General features: G+C 38.3%; 1 protein-coding gene and 1 long non-coding RNA gene across 5 annotated transcripts in view; one reads left to right on the top strand and one right to left on the bottom strand.

Moving 5' to 3' along the window:
• The window catches only part of POU4F1 (POU class 4 homeobox 1), a 217,168-nt gene extending 205,480 nt beyond the window's left edge, over positions 1-11,688 (top strand). Inside the window, exons 4-6 of the mRNA XM_063792250.1 lie at positions 4,699-4,773; positions 6,304-6,424; positions 8,697-11,688. The gene's annotated coding sequence lies outside the window, so the exon portion shown is untranslated. The remainder of the gene's footprint in view (positions 1-4,698; positions 4,774-6,303; positions 6,425-8,696) is intronic.
• The window catches only part of LOC134808141 (uncharacterized), a 562,219-nt gene that overhangs the window by 217,636 nt on the left and 331,290 nt on the right, over positions 1-13,293 (bottom strand). The gene's annotated exons all lie outside the window — the stretch shown is intronic.

The raw sequence follows: 13,293 nt of genomic DNA, 5'->3' as shown, positions 1-13,293 counted from the left end.
TAACCGAAAGAAAAATAAGGAAAAGAAAGAAGATAGAAAGAATGAGGCTATTTGATTAAGACTCAAAGTAGTGTGATGCAACTGCTGCTAAGAGCTAAAGAGTGTCTGGGTTCAATTAACAGATGTATGGAGTATAGAATCTAGGAGAAGATAATACTGCTCGGACCACATCTGGACTATTGTGCTCAATTCTCAGCCTGAGACTACTCGAAATTAACTACTATTTAGGCAAGAGCAACAGGGCTGGTAATAAAATATAAAAGTATTTTACATGGGGAACAATTGAGAGAATGGAAAGTATTTCTCATTCAGAGAGATTAAATTCTAGCAGAAGATGGACAGTCACTTGGAGGGGAATCCGCAAAGGCTTTACAATAGTGTTTTTATTTTCTTCACTGAATAATAATATTGCTAATATCATTAGTAATAGTAATAATGATACCTGATACTTGTCTAGTGCCCCCAAGTTTACAACCCTCTTCTTATAAATATCATCTCATTTAATCTACCCAACAGCTTGAGAAGAAATTATTGTGTTCTGTGTTTCACATATGAACAAATGAATTCAAGGTGGCTCAGCTATGTGCTCAGGAAGTACAGATAATAAGGGAAAGTCTTGGGACTCCTGGTTTGTTGACCCCCAAATCACGATGGGTAGCTGGACCATATTATTAAAGTATTCTTTTCAATATTCAGTTTTTATGATTTTAATAAACACAGTACTTTGGGAAAATTCTCTTCTTATTCATCTATGTATTCAGGCAAATGGTTATTAATAAGTGTGATAACTGGGCTGTACTGAGGCTACCAATACAAAGAAGGTGTGGGCAGGTCCACTGAGGATCTTGTCCAGTGAAGGAGAACCAAGGAAATAGATAATTACAATGTCATGGGAGGCATGAAGAAGTGCTGCAGAGTCTTAAAGGGACAGTTAACCTTGTGATTGGTGGAGGGGAGGTAGGAAAAGCTTTACAGAGAAAACTACATTCATGTGTCAGGAAGGCTGGAAAGAAGAGAAGAAATCAGGGTGCTGGGGGCTGGGAGCCCAAATCCTCAGAATTTGCATTCTCTGTGTTTATTTGTGCCTTTGTAGGATGACCAACTCCTAGTCTTCCCAGGACTTTCTTGGTTTTAGCAAGTCCCACATCCCATGGAACTCCTCAGTCCCGGGCAAACCATGGTGGTTGGCCATCCTAACTTACCAGGTTAACAGTAGACACATGCAGCGGAGGTACAAAGTATATGAAGCGTTCCAAACAGAAGTGGGCTTTGAGAGTGTAAAGGATAAGACATGACCTAAGTATATTTGCTATTGCTAAAATAATCACTTTGGTTTCATTTTTTTGTTCTACTGCCAAGGTGAACTCTGAATGCTCAGTTGATTCCAACAAGAAAAAAAGAAAAACAAAAGTCTGATTGATTCTAGATTGGTTAGTTCAATAGCACTAACCAAATTTGGCCTTTATCACTTAGTTCCTTTTTTTTCTTTTTCTTTTTTGATTAAGATATTATTCATACAAAATAAAACATACTGATTTTAAATGTACAGTTTGATGAATTGTGGTAACTGCATAAGATGAGGTAATCATAATCAGGATATAACACAGTTCCATCAGCATAAAATGTTTTCTCTTTTAAAAAATTTCGACTTTTATTTTAGACTCAGGGGGACACAGGTGCAGATTTGTTACATTGGTATATTGCCTGATGCTGAGGTTTGGACTATGATTGATCCCGTCAGCCATTACTAGTACTCAATAGAGAATACTACTCAATAGGTAGTTTCTCAGTCCTTGTCTCCTTCCCTCCCTCCCAATTTTTGGGGTCCCCAGTGCCTATTGTTCCCGTATTTGTGTCCATGTTTAGCTCCCATTTATAAGTAAGAACATGCGGTATTTGGTTTTCTGTTTTTGTGTTAGCTCGCTTAGGATAATATCCTGCAGCTGCATCTATATTGTTGCAAAGAACATGATTTTATTCTTTTCTATGGCTGCACAGTATTCCATGGTGTATATGTACCACAATTTCTTTATCTAATATACCACAGATAAGCACCTAGGTTAATTCCATGTCTTCTCTATAGAATCACTTAGTTCTTAATACTGTAGGAAGGTCTATCTGTAGAGGTAATATTTGAAAAAGAACCAGCAGAGCAAAGAAACTGGGAAATAAATTTCCAGGCAAAAAGACATCCCTAGTTCCTAGAACAGTGTCTGGCATATAGTAAGTGCTGATTAAATAATTTTTGAAGGCATGAAAGAATGAAGAACTTTTCATGATTTGCAGTAGACTCTGGTCAGTGGAAAGAATGTAGTGGTAGGCATCTCTCCTAGGACAAAGGACAAAAGAATGCCTAAAGTCCATTTCCCAAATTTTTTCTAAAGTTAGGGCTCAAAGATAAATTATCTTTTTGGCAAATAAATAAGATAGTACATAGGGGGCTACAATAAAACAGATTTATAATTTGGAAACAAATATATAAAATGGCCATTTTTAAAGATTTGAAGTAACAAAAAAAATTCACAAAAAAGTGTTGAATATGTATCTATAGAAGTTTTCTGCCCTAGAAGATGTATATTAACACGAGAGATTTGGGAAATACCCAAGCCCTGTCAAAGTGCCTTAGTTTCGGCTGCTGTAACAAAATACCATAAAATGGCTATAAAAAACAGGCGGCTTATAAAGAACAAAAATTTATTTCTCACTGCTCTGAAGGCTGGAAGTCCAAGATCAGAGTCCCAGCATGGTTACGCCATGACTAGGTAAGGGGCCTTTTCCATTCTGCCACCTTCTTATTGTATCCTTATATGGCAGAGGAAGAGAGAGAGCTTTGGTCTCCTCATCCCTTTAAAGGGCATTAATCCCATTCATAAGGGCTCCACCCTCATGACTTAACTACTCCCCAAAGGCCCCACCTCCAAATACCATTGCATTGGGGATTTAGGCTTCAACATATGAATTGTGAGGGCAAACAAACATTCAGTCTACAAAACAAGGTGATTAGAAAATACATTTAAGTTTGAAAGGTAGGCTTGCTAAAGAAATAGATTAACTCCTCTCTATCCTCAATAGAGAGGATCCTGGAGCCATGGTCCACCTAACTGGTGATTCTAGTGGAGATGATGTAACAGTCCTTCAGCATTTGCCAACTACCACCTTGGCTCTGATTTCACATCACTATTCAGTTTTTCCATGAACATTTTCCAGGGGTAATTGACTAGAATCACACTAGACTAACTTTGTGAGGTCAAGAACTGTATCTGTCCTACTTACCTATCTGTGCTTCTAGCGTAGAGTGTATACAAAATGGAGCTCAATATTGGTTTAATAAAATGGATATAGCTTTGTTTTTACTTTACAGCCCTTCTCTTACATGTTGGATTATCATTGATCAGCTTTGAGTAATTGGAGATCTTGACTTTGGAGTGTTCTGTCAACCTGAGAACCAGAGTATTATGGGCTGCATTGTGTTCACCCTCCCACCTCATCCATATATTGAAGTCCTAACCCCCAGTACCTCAGAATGTGACTGTATTTGGAGATAAGATTCTTATAGAGGTAATTGAATTAAAATGAAGTCATCGAGTAGTTCATATTTCAATATGACTGATGTCTTTATATGAAGAGGAGATTAGGACACAGCCATGTATAGAGGGGAGGCCATGTGAAGAGACAAGGAGAAGATAGCCATCTACAAGCTAAGGAGAGAATCCCCAGAAGAAACCAGTCCAGTTGACACCTTGATCTGGGATTTCCAACCTCTGGAATAAAAAAATAAATTCTGTTGTTTAAGCCACTCAGTTTGTGGTGCTTTGCTTTGGCAGTACTAGCAAACGAATACCCAGCTGCCCATCTAGGAGGAGGTGCCACCTTCCTGGCGTTTCTTTGACATTTCTGTTAATTCATGGAACAAATGATGGCTATGACAACTGTCTGAGAAAAGCCAAAAAAAGGTACTGCCAGATCTATTTTCCAGATAATCATATTGAGGCTCAAAGTGGTTCAAAGTAAAATTAAACATGCAGCTTGCTTGGCTGTATTGTCTTTTAAGTCTGTTCTTCAGAACATTATCCCTGGAAGATCAGTAGAAAAAAGAACTCTATGATCCAATATATTTGAAAACACTATATATTCTCTCTTCCCCTTAGTGATTCATGCAGTCTATTAGCATATTACGGACTCTGATACTGTATTTCAGAGGGCTATTTAATTTTATTATGTCTAGTATTTACCAAGTGTTTTTGATCAGAGAATTTATTTCCTATAGTGTCTCCTAATATTTAATACAATGAATATTCTATTGAAAATATTTCAGTAAATGCTTAACTATTTGCATTGGTGTTCAAATCTGTATTGCCAAATGGACATCAAATTCTATTTTGGTAATAAAGTACTGACATTATTATTAGCCAATGAGAACATTGGCTTAAGTGGCTCTCAAATAAATTGATGACATATGTTGTCCCCCCTGGCCAAACTGCCCTGTCCATCCTTATCCCCTTGGTTATATTTCAAAATCCTTCTCAAGTTTCACTTTCTTTGTATAACCGTTCTTTACCCTTTCTCCTCTTACCCCCTACCATAAGACATAGTCCATCACACTTTTTTCTGGATTGCATTCTGGTACATGTCATTTGTATAGATTTAATTATGTTTTGTATTGTATAGATTTAATTACATTTCTATTTTTCCTCTTAGATTGAGAAACTCTCGAGGGCAAGCTGTGTGTCACACTCATCTATCGCTGGCACAGAGCAGAGTGTCTGACACATGGTGAGTGCTCAGTGAAGGGTAACACAGTGAATTATTTCCTGGTCTGTAACCAGTCCTCTAGTGCTGTATCAGCTGGACACACTATCTTGTCTACCTTTTTAATCATATTAAAGGCATAGAATAAAAAAATTTTTCAATAGAATGTTCTGGAAAAAAGTACCAATACCTTTAAAATATTAAACTCAGCAAGCTGTATTGAGCATGCACTGAAGCTAGTGATGATCAGTTTTTGAATAATAATAGCTCTCATTGGTTATACACTTACTATGAGCCAGGCCTGTGCTAAATGCACTATTTTAGCATAACAATGACTACTATTGGCTCTGTGTTGCCATCATTTCCAAACAAAAGCACCAACACTATTGAAAACACAAAATGAGCCGTGAGTTCTTATCTGGAGAGTTGTGAGGAAGTAGTAGTGAGAAAGAACACAATTTCCTGTGGTCCAGCCCCTTCTCTTTATGCAGGAACTCCCTGCCCCCCAAATATATCCCAACTTAGCCTGTTACATTTCACCACTACTGTCACCACTGAAGGCCAAGCTGCCACCACATCTTGCCTGAACCACCACTAACTTTCCTATTTGCACCCACTCTTGTCTCCCAGCAGATTATTTTCCACTAGCAGCCACAGCAACTTTTTAAACTGTAAATTATATTACTAGATGTATTTGTTTAAAAACTCTAGTTGTTCACTATCACATTTGGAATAAAATTCACACACCTTATCAAGGTCTACAAAGCCTTTTTGATCTGTTTTCTACCTACCTCTCAGATACAATTTCTATGTTATTCATTTTTTTTATTTGTGCCTTGAGCAAGCTTATTCTTGTCTCAAGGCCTTGGCATTTGTATGTAGTTCTTTTTGCCTGGAAATTTCTTTCCCAGGTTCTTTGCTCTGTTGGTTCTTTTTCAAATATTACCTCTACAGATAGACCTTACTAATATTAGTCCTCTTTAGTTACGTTCTATTGCTTCTCCTGCGTGTGTGTGTGTGTATTCACTCACATAAGTATGTAAAATCATCTTTCTTATTTGTTTCTTATTTCTTTTATGTCTTCCTAAACTAGAAGGCATGTTCCATGAAAGCAGGGACATTACTAATTTATTTATGACATGCCCAGTTCCTAGAACAGTGTCTTGCATATAGTAAGTGCTGATTAAATAATTTTTGAAGGCATGAAAGAATGAAGAACTTTTCATGATTTGAAGTAGACTGTGGTCTGTGGAAAGAATGTAGTGGCAGTCATCACTCCTAGGACAAAGGACGAAAGAATGCCTGAAGTCCATTTCCCAGATTTTTTCTAAAGTTAGGGGTCACTGGGTCACTGAATATCAAAACAATGATCTACACACTGTTTTATAAGTGAAAATTAATTTTTTAAGGGACTTCCCATAGTGACACCACTAGATCCCATCCCTACCACTAGAGATGAAATAGCCTCTAATTTAGTCCTTTGGGTACTTCAGAAGGGAAATCCTCTTGGGTATGGTTTATGATAGTCAAAATTTGGAATCAATTCTATTCTAGAATTAACAACAACAGAATGAAGCTCTGGTAGAATGAAGTGGAATCCCTGCTGAACCCAGAAGCGAAAGAAGTTAGAGGGAACAGGACTGGAGCCTATGAAAACATCTCAGCAGTGAAAGAGGTAAAATGTCAGTTCTTGTGCTTTATTTGTGACCTGGCCTCTCTGGGAAACTACAGCCCTCAAGCCCACTGGGGAATGCATATCTGCTATCAGCCTTACATGACAAAATCCTTTCTCCTCTGGATTCAATGGGAAAATCATGTCAAGGTGTTTTTTTTTTTTTTTTAAGTTACTGTACAAGAAAGAACCACACTGTCATTGATCAGCTATAAACCTTCATGGCAGAGAAAATCATTGTGGGATCCAGCACGTTGCAAGAGAAGATGTGAGGGGCCTATGTAAGGTTCTGGGTATAAAAGCACATGAAACAATTTTGGCACTCCATAAATATTCACTTTCTCTTCTCTCCTTCCTTCCTTCATCATTTTCCTTTCAAGCCAGGTATAGTGCATGGAGAAAAGCAAGTTGAACACTCTACAAGTGCTATGTATTATCATTTAAAGATAAATTAAAAACAATTCCTCCTAAAATTGGTATGAGCAAAATGGAGATTTGCTTTGCAATAGTTTTCAAATAAAAAGAATACATTTGATCAAGCTCAAACTTAATGCCTTTTTACTTTTAAACATATAAAAATAACTCAATTTGTAATAACAATCATGATTACAATTCATAACCTAACATGATCTAACCTCTTCCAAATAACTTTAAGAGCTGTAGTATCTCCAGCATCTAGAACAATAGTTGGCACATAGTAGGTTATAATCAAATGTTTTTGAAGGTATAAAAGCATGAAGAGCTTCTTTATTATCCTTGGCAGAATCCAGCTGGGGGACAGAAACTTGGGGTGGTCACTCCTGGAAGGAAGTCCCTGAAATTTATTTCCTGCACCATTAATGGATCAGTGCTTTATTATTATCTCATGAAGTGCACTGAATTTGCTAAGCATATTCTACTTTTGGAAATACTTTAAAATATGTTATACATAATCTTCACAGCCCCCTTGTGAGGCAGGAGGAGTTTTGCTCTTCCTTACTAATTGCTAGAGAAACTACAACACAATGTGTTTACATAACTTGCCTTCTCCCTCCACCGATTTGTGGCCCCTCCAAGATTAAAGCTGTGATTTTCTGGCTGTAATCAAGTAGGCTACCTGAGTGTAACATATATGTTTCAAAGAGAGGATAAATAGGCTGCAAAAGTGAGGATTTTTGAATAAAAATGAAAAAAGCTGGTGCTAAGATGTTTAAATAGTGCAGATGAAGAACAACAATAAATTCTGGAATCATTGTCTCAGGAGAAGTGAAGACAGGCGAATACTGAGTGATGATGTTACAGGAGAGTATATGATTATTATAAATTTATGATACTTTTTCATTTTATCTTACATTACAGTTTCCAGTGTGCCCATTTATTTGTACGCTATAGAAAAAGAATCCTGGGAGATAGAACCAGTATTTTATACAATTTTTCATCATCCATAATACTTCAAGCATTTAAGAATCTAAGTAAATTTTAATTAGTTAGATGCCTCCATTTCTGCATTCGCCCTCTGTATCATAAAGAAAAATGAAGATGTTTTCATCTTTCCTAGGCACAGAATTAAAATGGAACAGCTAGAATCTAAGTCTACAAATATTTATACTTTAACTCTTTCAAACCACTTTATTGAGGTGTGACTGACATACAAAAAGCTGTACTATTTAATGTATGCAACTTGAGTTTGGAGATAAGTATACATTGGTGAAACCGTCACCACTATCTATGCCATAAACCTCTTCATCCCCTCCAAAGATTTCCTCCCACTCTGTTTATTATCATTTTTTTTTTTCTGATAAGAGCACTTTAGATAAGAGCTACCATCTTATGGTGGTTGCCAGGGGCCAGGGGCAGGTATTAGTCAAAGGGTACAAAGTTTCAGTTATACAAGATAAATAGATCCTAGAGATCTACTGTATAGTCTAGTGTCTACAGTTAACAATACCGTATTGTATACTTCAAAATTTGCTCAGAGGGTAGACCTTATTTTAAGGCTACAACTCTTTAAATCAGCAATTCTGGCCAGAGCTATAGAGTAGAAGACAATGTATACCAGGAGTGCTTGGAAGGCCAATTTGGAGCCCAATATGGAGTTGAAGAATTCATCACCCTGAGGTCCACTGAAACCCCCTTACTCTCTCCTTCTCATGGCCCAGACCTGGCAGACTCACTGGTAGTTATAGTCCTTGCTCAGTTTCTCTAGCTCACTGGCCATGCCTTAGACATCTTGAAGTCTAGTCTTACCATGAACTTGATGGTATTCTAACCCAGAAATTGCTTCTTGTCTCCACAGGTGCTTACCAATGGGCAGAAGGGTCACATAGTATGATGATGTGATGTGGGAAAGGACACTCCATCTGCCTGTGTGCCTGAGAAGATGGAGACCTAGGCTGAAATATTCTGGCATTCAATAAGGATTAATTTGTCTATATTAGCTACTGGGTATTTGAATTTTATAAAATTATATTTTATAGTTGTATAATGTTATAGTTTTATAATTTTATCACCAAAGTTTTTCAAGATCTCTTTCACTTTGTATTTTTGCTGGTTTCTTTCTCAAAACACATGTCTAGTAATGCCATTCTCCACTTCAAAGAATGGGACACAATTACACAAAGCATAGAACAAAGCCTAGGTTTCTTTCATGGCATTTATCGTTCTTTGGAATCTATTATATCTCTTACTCCCTCCACAAACTCTGATTTTAGCAATGCTGAAAACACTCGGTGCAGAGACCAAGGTGGATTCACTTTATTTCTCCTGTGCTCAGTACAAGCTGTGGCACAGAGTAGGTGGCCAGCGCATGCTTACTGAACGAATGGATGGATGCAACTATGGGGCAGTCTCTCAAGCGTGCCTTTCCCCGGTTCTCCTTTACGTTGGCTCGTGCTGCGCTCTCCACCTGGAAAGCCTTTTCCTGCCACTTTCTATTTTATTTGTATCTATTATTGCCCTATGTGTTCATGTCCAGAGCAAATGACAGCTCCCAGGGCAACTTTCCTAGATGTTGGACTTCATCCCTCTGTGTTCTGAATCGCCTTATGAATATGGCCTTCATGGTACTTTTTATTCTACCCTAGATGACAGTGTCTGTGGGCAATTTATTTCTACCCTGAACAAGAATAGAACAAGAATCCTGGGTGATAGAAGCAGTATTTTACAGAACTTTTCATCCTCTGTAATACTTTGAGGATTCAAGGGTCTAAGTAAATCTTAATTAGCTAGAATCCTCCCTTTCTGCATTCCCTCCTCTGTATCCCCTAAACTTCTCCCTTCAGTTCATCATTTTCCTCAGTTCATGCCTTCCTACCCTGTTTTAAATGGTATCCTCTTAAGTCCCACTTTTCTCTCCTGACTCCTCATCATATCTTTCACCCCACTCATGGAAGCCTGGGCTCAGGTCCTCCTTTTTCTTATAGGGCCAGCTCCTGCCCCTGCACTTTTTTCTTCTTATGAGTACTATAAAGGCAGTAACAGTGACTGTTTTGAAGACACAAAGAGGAGTGTGAGATAGTTACAAAGATGGTGGCCCCTTGGCCTGGGGAATTAGAATAAATGACAAATAAAAATATGGAGGTAGAGTATATCTCTCTAAGGAAGACTGCTCTCTATTTGGCTTTAGCCCACATTGTTGAGGGGGACATTTTCTTTGAGGAGGTCCTCACTTGCCTTCTCTCTTGTCAGCTCTGCCCCAGAACTCTCCAAGCAACTCCAGGTCACAAAATATGAAACAGTAGTAGATGAGTCAGTCCATGCCCAAGAAGAGGCTCTAGTGGGGATTGATATGAGGAAAGGTTATGGAGGCTAGATCGGGGCCAAGGCATAGTCCAGGTAGCAAGGGGATGGTGAGTTAGGCAGGACACCAGGGAAAGGGTGGGAGGTCTAAGATGCTTTCTTCTCATCTATGGTGAGGGCTGGGGAGAAGAAATGTTAAAGATGGTCCAAGTTCATTTATATTCACATCTTCCCATTTGTCCAGTTCAATTTCCCTTTATCCACATCATACCAATACTTCCATTTTTTTCTTAAATTCTTTTATGTATGCTCTTATTCTTTTCTATCCCTAATAGTACAGTTCTCTTTGTCATCATTGTTTGGTCATCCTGTATGTTTTTTTAATAACCTGCATTTCTCAATTTGTTTGCTTTTTTGTCCAAGTCCATCTGAGTCATGTCTTCATCTGAGGTGGATTTATATCCTCATCCTCCACTGATTCTGTTATCATTTTGAGGTGGGGGAGGCCTGTGGCTGGAGGGGAACCTGGGGACGTATTCTACTTTCTAGCACTATCTTAAGGAAGACTGCCACCAGGAGTGGGACTTCTCAGTGTTTGGTTCCCACACCTGGACAAAGCAGGTCACAAAGCAGGTCGGGGATCTGAAGCTCTTTGTCAGAAACTAGCTACAGGTGTGAGGAGGCAGCCATGGAGATAGGAAAAGAGAAATAAGCCTTAGAGAAGTTTTGAGAGAAATGACACGCCTATGGCCTTAAAGCTGAGCCACAAGGTGGAGAGAAAGCCTTCTTATGAGCTTAAAACATAACCAGGAGCCAAAAAGGTTTAATCCTTTTTGATGCCACGTGGAAGGACCATGATATTGGGGTCTTACACCTTCCTTTCAATAACCTCCCACAAGCTGAGCTAACAAAAGAATGTTTCTTCAGCAGGCAGGTATATGGTAAGTCCAGCTAACTACTTAAAAAATCTAAATATCTAAGACAATCCCTTAACTTTTCATTCTTTTCACTCATTAATAAGCTGTTTGGTTCCTTTTTCTTTTTAATTTGTGCAAATGTACATAGCACATGAGAAATTTTGTTATGTATATATAATATATATTGATCAAGTTAGGGTAATCAGGGTGTCCGTCACGTAAGTACAATACATTTTGTTAAGTATAGTCATCCTACTTTGCTATCAAACACTGAATTTATGCATTCTATCTTACTGTATGTCTGCATCTTTTAACACACTTCTCTCATCTTGCCCAGTCTTTGTTATCTATTTTTCTACTCTCTGTCTCCATGTGTGCAAATTTTTTATCAGCTAGTCAATTTCTGTGTCTTCATGTAACTAGTGTGTGCATGGCAAACCACACTGTACTAAGGACTGAAATGGGGCTGTATGGAATGAGTCAATTTATACAAATATGTTTGCAGATATCAAAAGTGTATGACAGCCTCAACCCTAAATTATTCTGTACCTCCAAATAAAAGTTTCTTTTGCAAGAATGGGAGAACTGTATTATTCTATCACTTCTTAAAATATTCATAAAGCAAGGGCCATCTTGAGAGGGGAAAAGCATTTTCCCCACATTCTATGCTGTCATAAAGGCTTCATGGTCAAGCTGAGCTTTCAAGAGGAGGCCTTTCTCTGGTCTATGGCCAGAGGCTTGAGCAACCAAATTTTATTATCTAGATCACAAGATATATAAATCCTGCCTTCAGTAGATCCTCTATTACTTCCTCCCACTTCTCCAGGCAAATCCACCTTGAATTTGTACAAGGAGAATTGGCAATAATTAATAGGCAAGGATGGACAGCTACATGTGCCCTGGCACTCTCTGCTTTGAATAAGCCAACTACACTGACTAGAGAGCTGCAGGAGTCAAAAGTTGTTGTTCTCTTGGTTCAGAATGATTTCCCACTACTCAGCTTTTTATCTACGTTTTGCCCATTCCTCAAAGGTCAACTCCCTCTCTCTTGCTACTAGGGGCCTTCCCTGCTGATGATTCTTATGGCAGCCCCTTCCTTTTCTGAGCCTATACTACCTGCACTGTTCTCATTAATAATCCTTAGTACTCTGTCTATACCTGATTACTTGGACACATTGTGCTGCTTTCTAGATTTTTTTTTTTTTTTTTCTGAGACAGAGTCTTGCTCTGTCACCCAGGCTAGAGTGCTGTGGTGTGATCACAGCTCACTGCAGCCTCCACCTTGTGGCCTCAACAGTCCTCCCACTTCAGTCTCCCTAGTAGCTAGGACAACAGGCGCATGACACCAGGCCCAGCTAATTTCTGCAGTTTTTGTAGAGGTGGGGCTTCACCATGTTGCCCAGACTTGTCTCAAACTCTTGGGTTCAAGTGATCCTCCTGCCTCGGCCTCCCAAAGTGCTGGGATGACCTAGTGTTTCATAAAGGGAAATTTTTTGTACTGACAGTTCCTTCAAAGAAACATTTATAACTCATTATTTTATATCTTTTACTTTCAGGAACTTATTGTTGGAAATTAGTTAACACGTGACCAGTTGAATTAAATTCTATAACGTTTTTAAAAATAGAGACTTTTGATTAAAGATATCTTAAAGATCCCAGTAAAATGTTCAAATCATTTCAAAATTTATTTTTAGTTTTAAATATAAAGAAATGGAATAAATTATAGTCTTAACTTTGAATTCTTTGACTCTTTTTCTCCTTTTCTCCTTGACATGGGGATGAATAATGTAATAGTATGGTTTGTACCTGCAGTGACAATAACAATACTAAATAATGTTCATCTAACACAGGTACTAGTATTCTGAACCCTTTAAATGTATTTTCTTTCCATTAGCCCTTCAGGACTGTACTGTTAACATGCCCATTAATAGATGAAGAACTGGTATTTAGGGAGGTGACTTCCAAAAGTCACTCACTCACTCACTTATTAAGAGGAAGAAGAGAGTTTTGAGCCCTGGTTTATCTGAGGCCAGATCCCAAATCCTAATCATTGATCTTTACAGTATCTCTCTGTCCCTAGATTAATTATTGCAAATGTCCCTCTTGCAAAAACAAGTTGAGCTCCTTCATTTATTACCAATGAACACAAAGTCCAGAACAGTGGCATTCACCATGGATCTGTACCCTTCCAGTACACCATGATGGCAAGCTTTCATTCAGCTCTGCTGCCATGCCCAA

This window comes from Pan troglodytes, chromosome 14 (assembly GCF_028858775.2).
Source record: "Pan troglodytes isolate AG18354 chromosome 14, NHGRI_mPanTro3-v2.0_pri, whole genome shotgun sequence".
Taxonomy (NCBI): Eukaryota; Metazoa; Chordata; class Mammalia; order Primates; family Hominidae; genus Pan; species Pan troglodytes.
The sequence above is the reverse complement of the archived record's forward strand: the minus strand, read 5'-3'. Positions and strand labels throughout refer to the sequence as shown.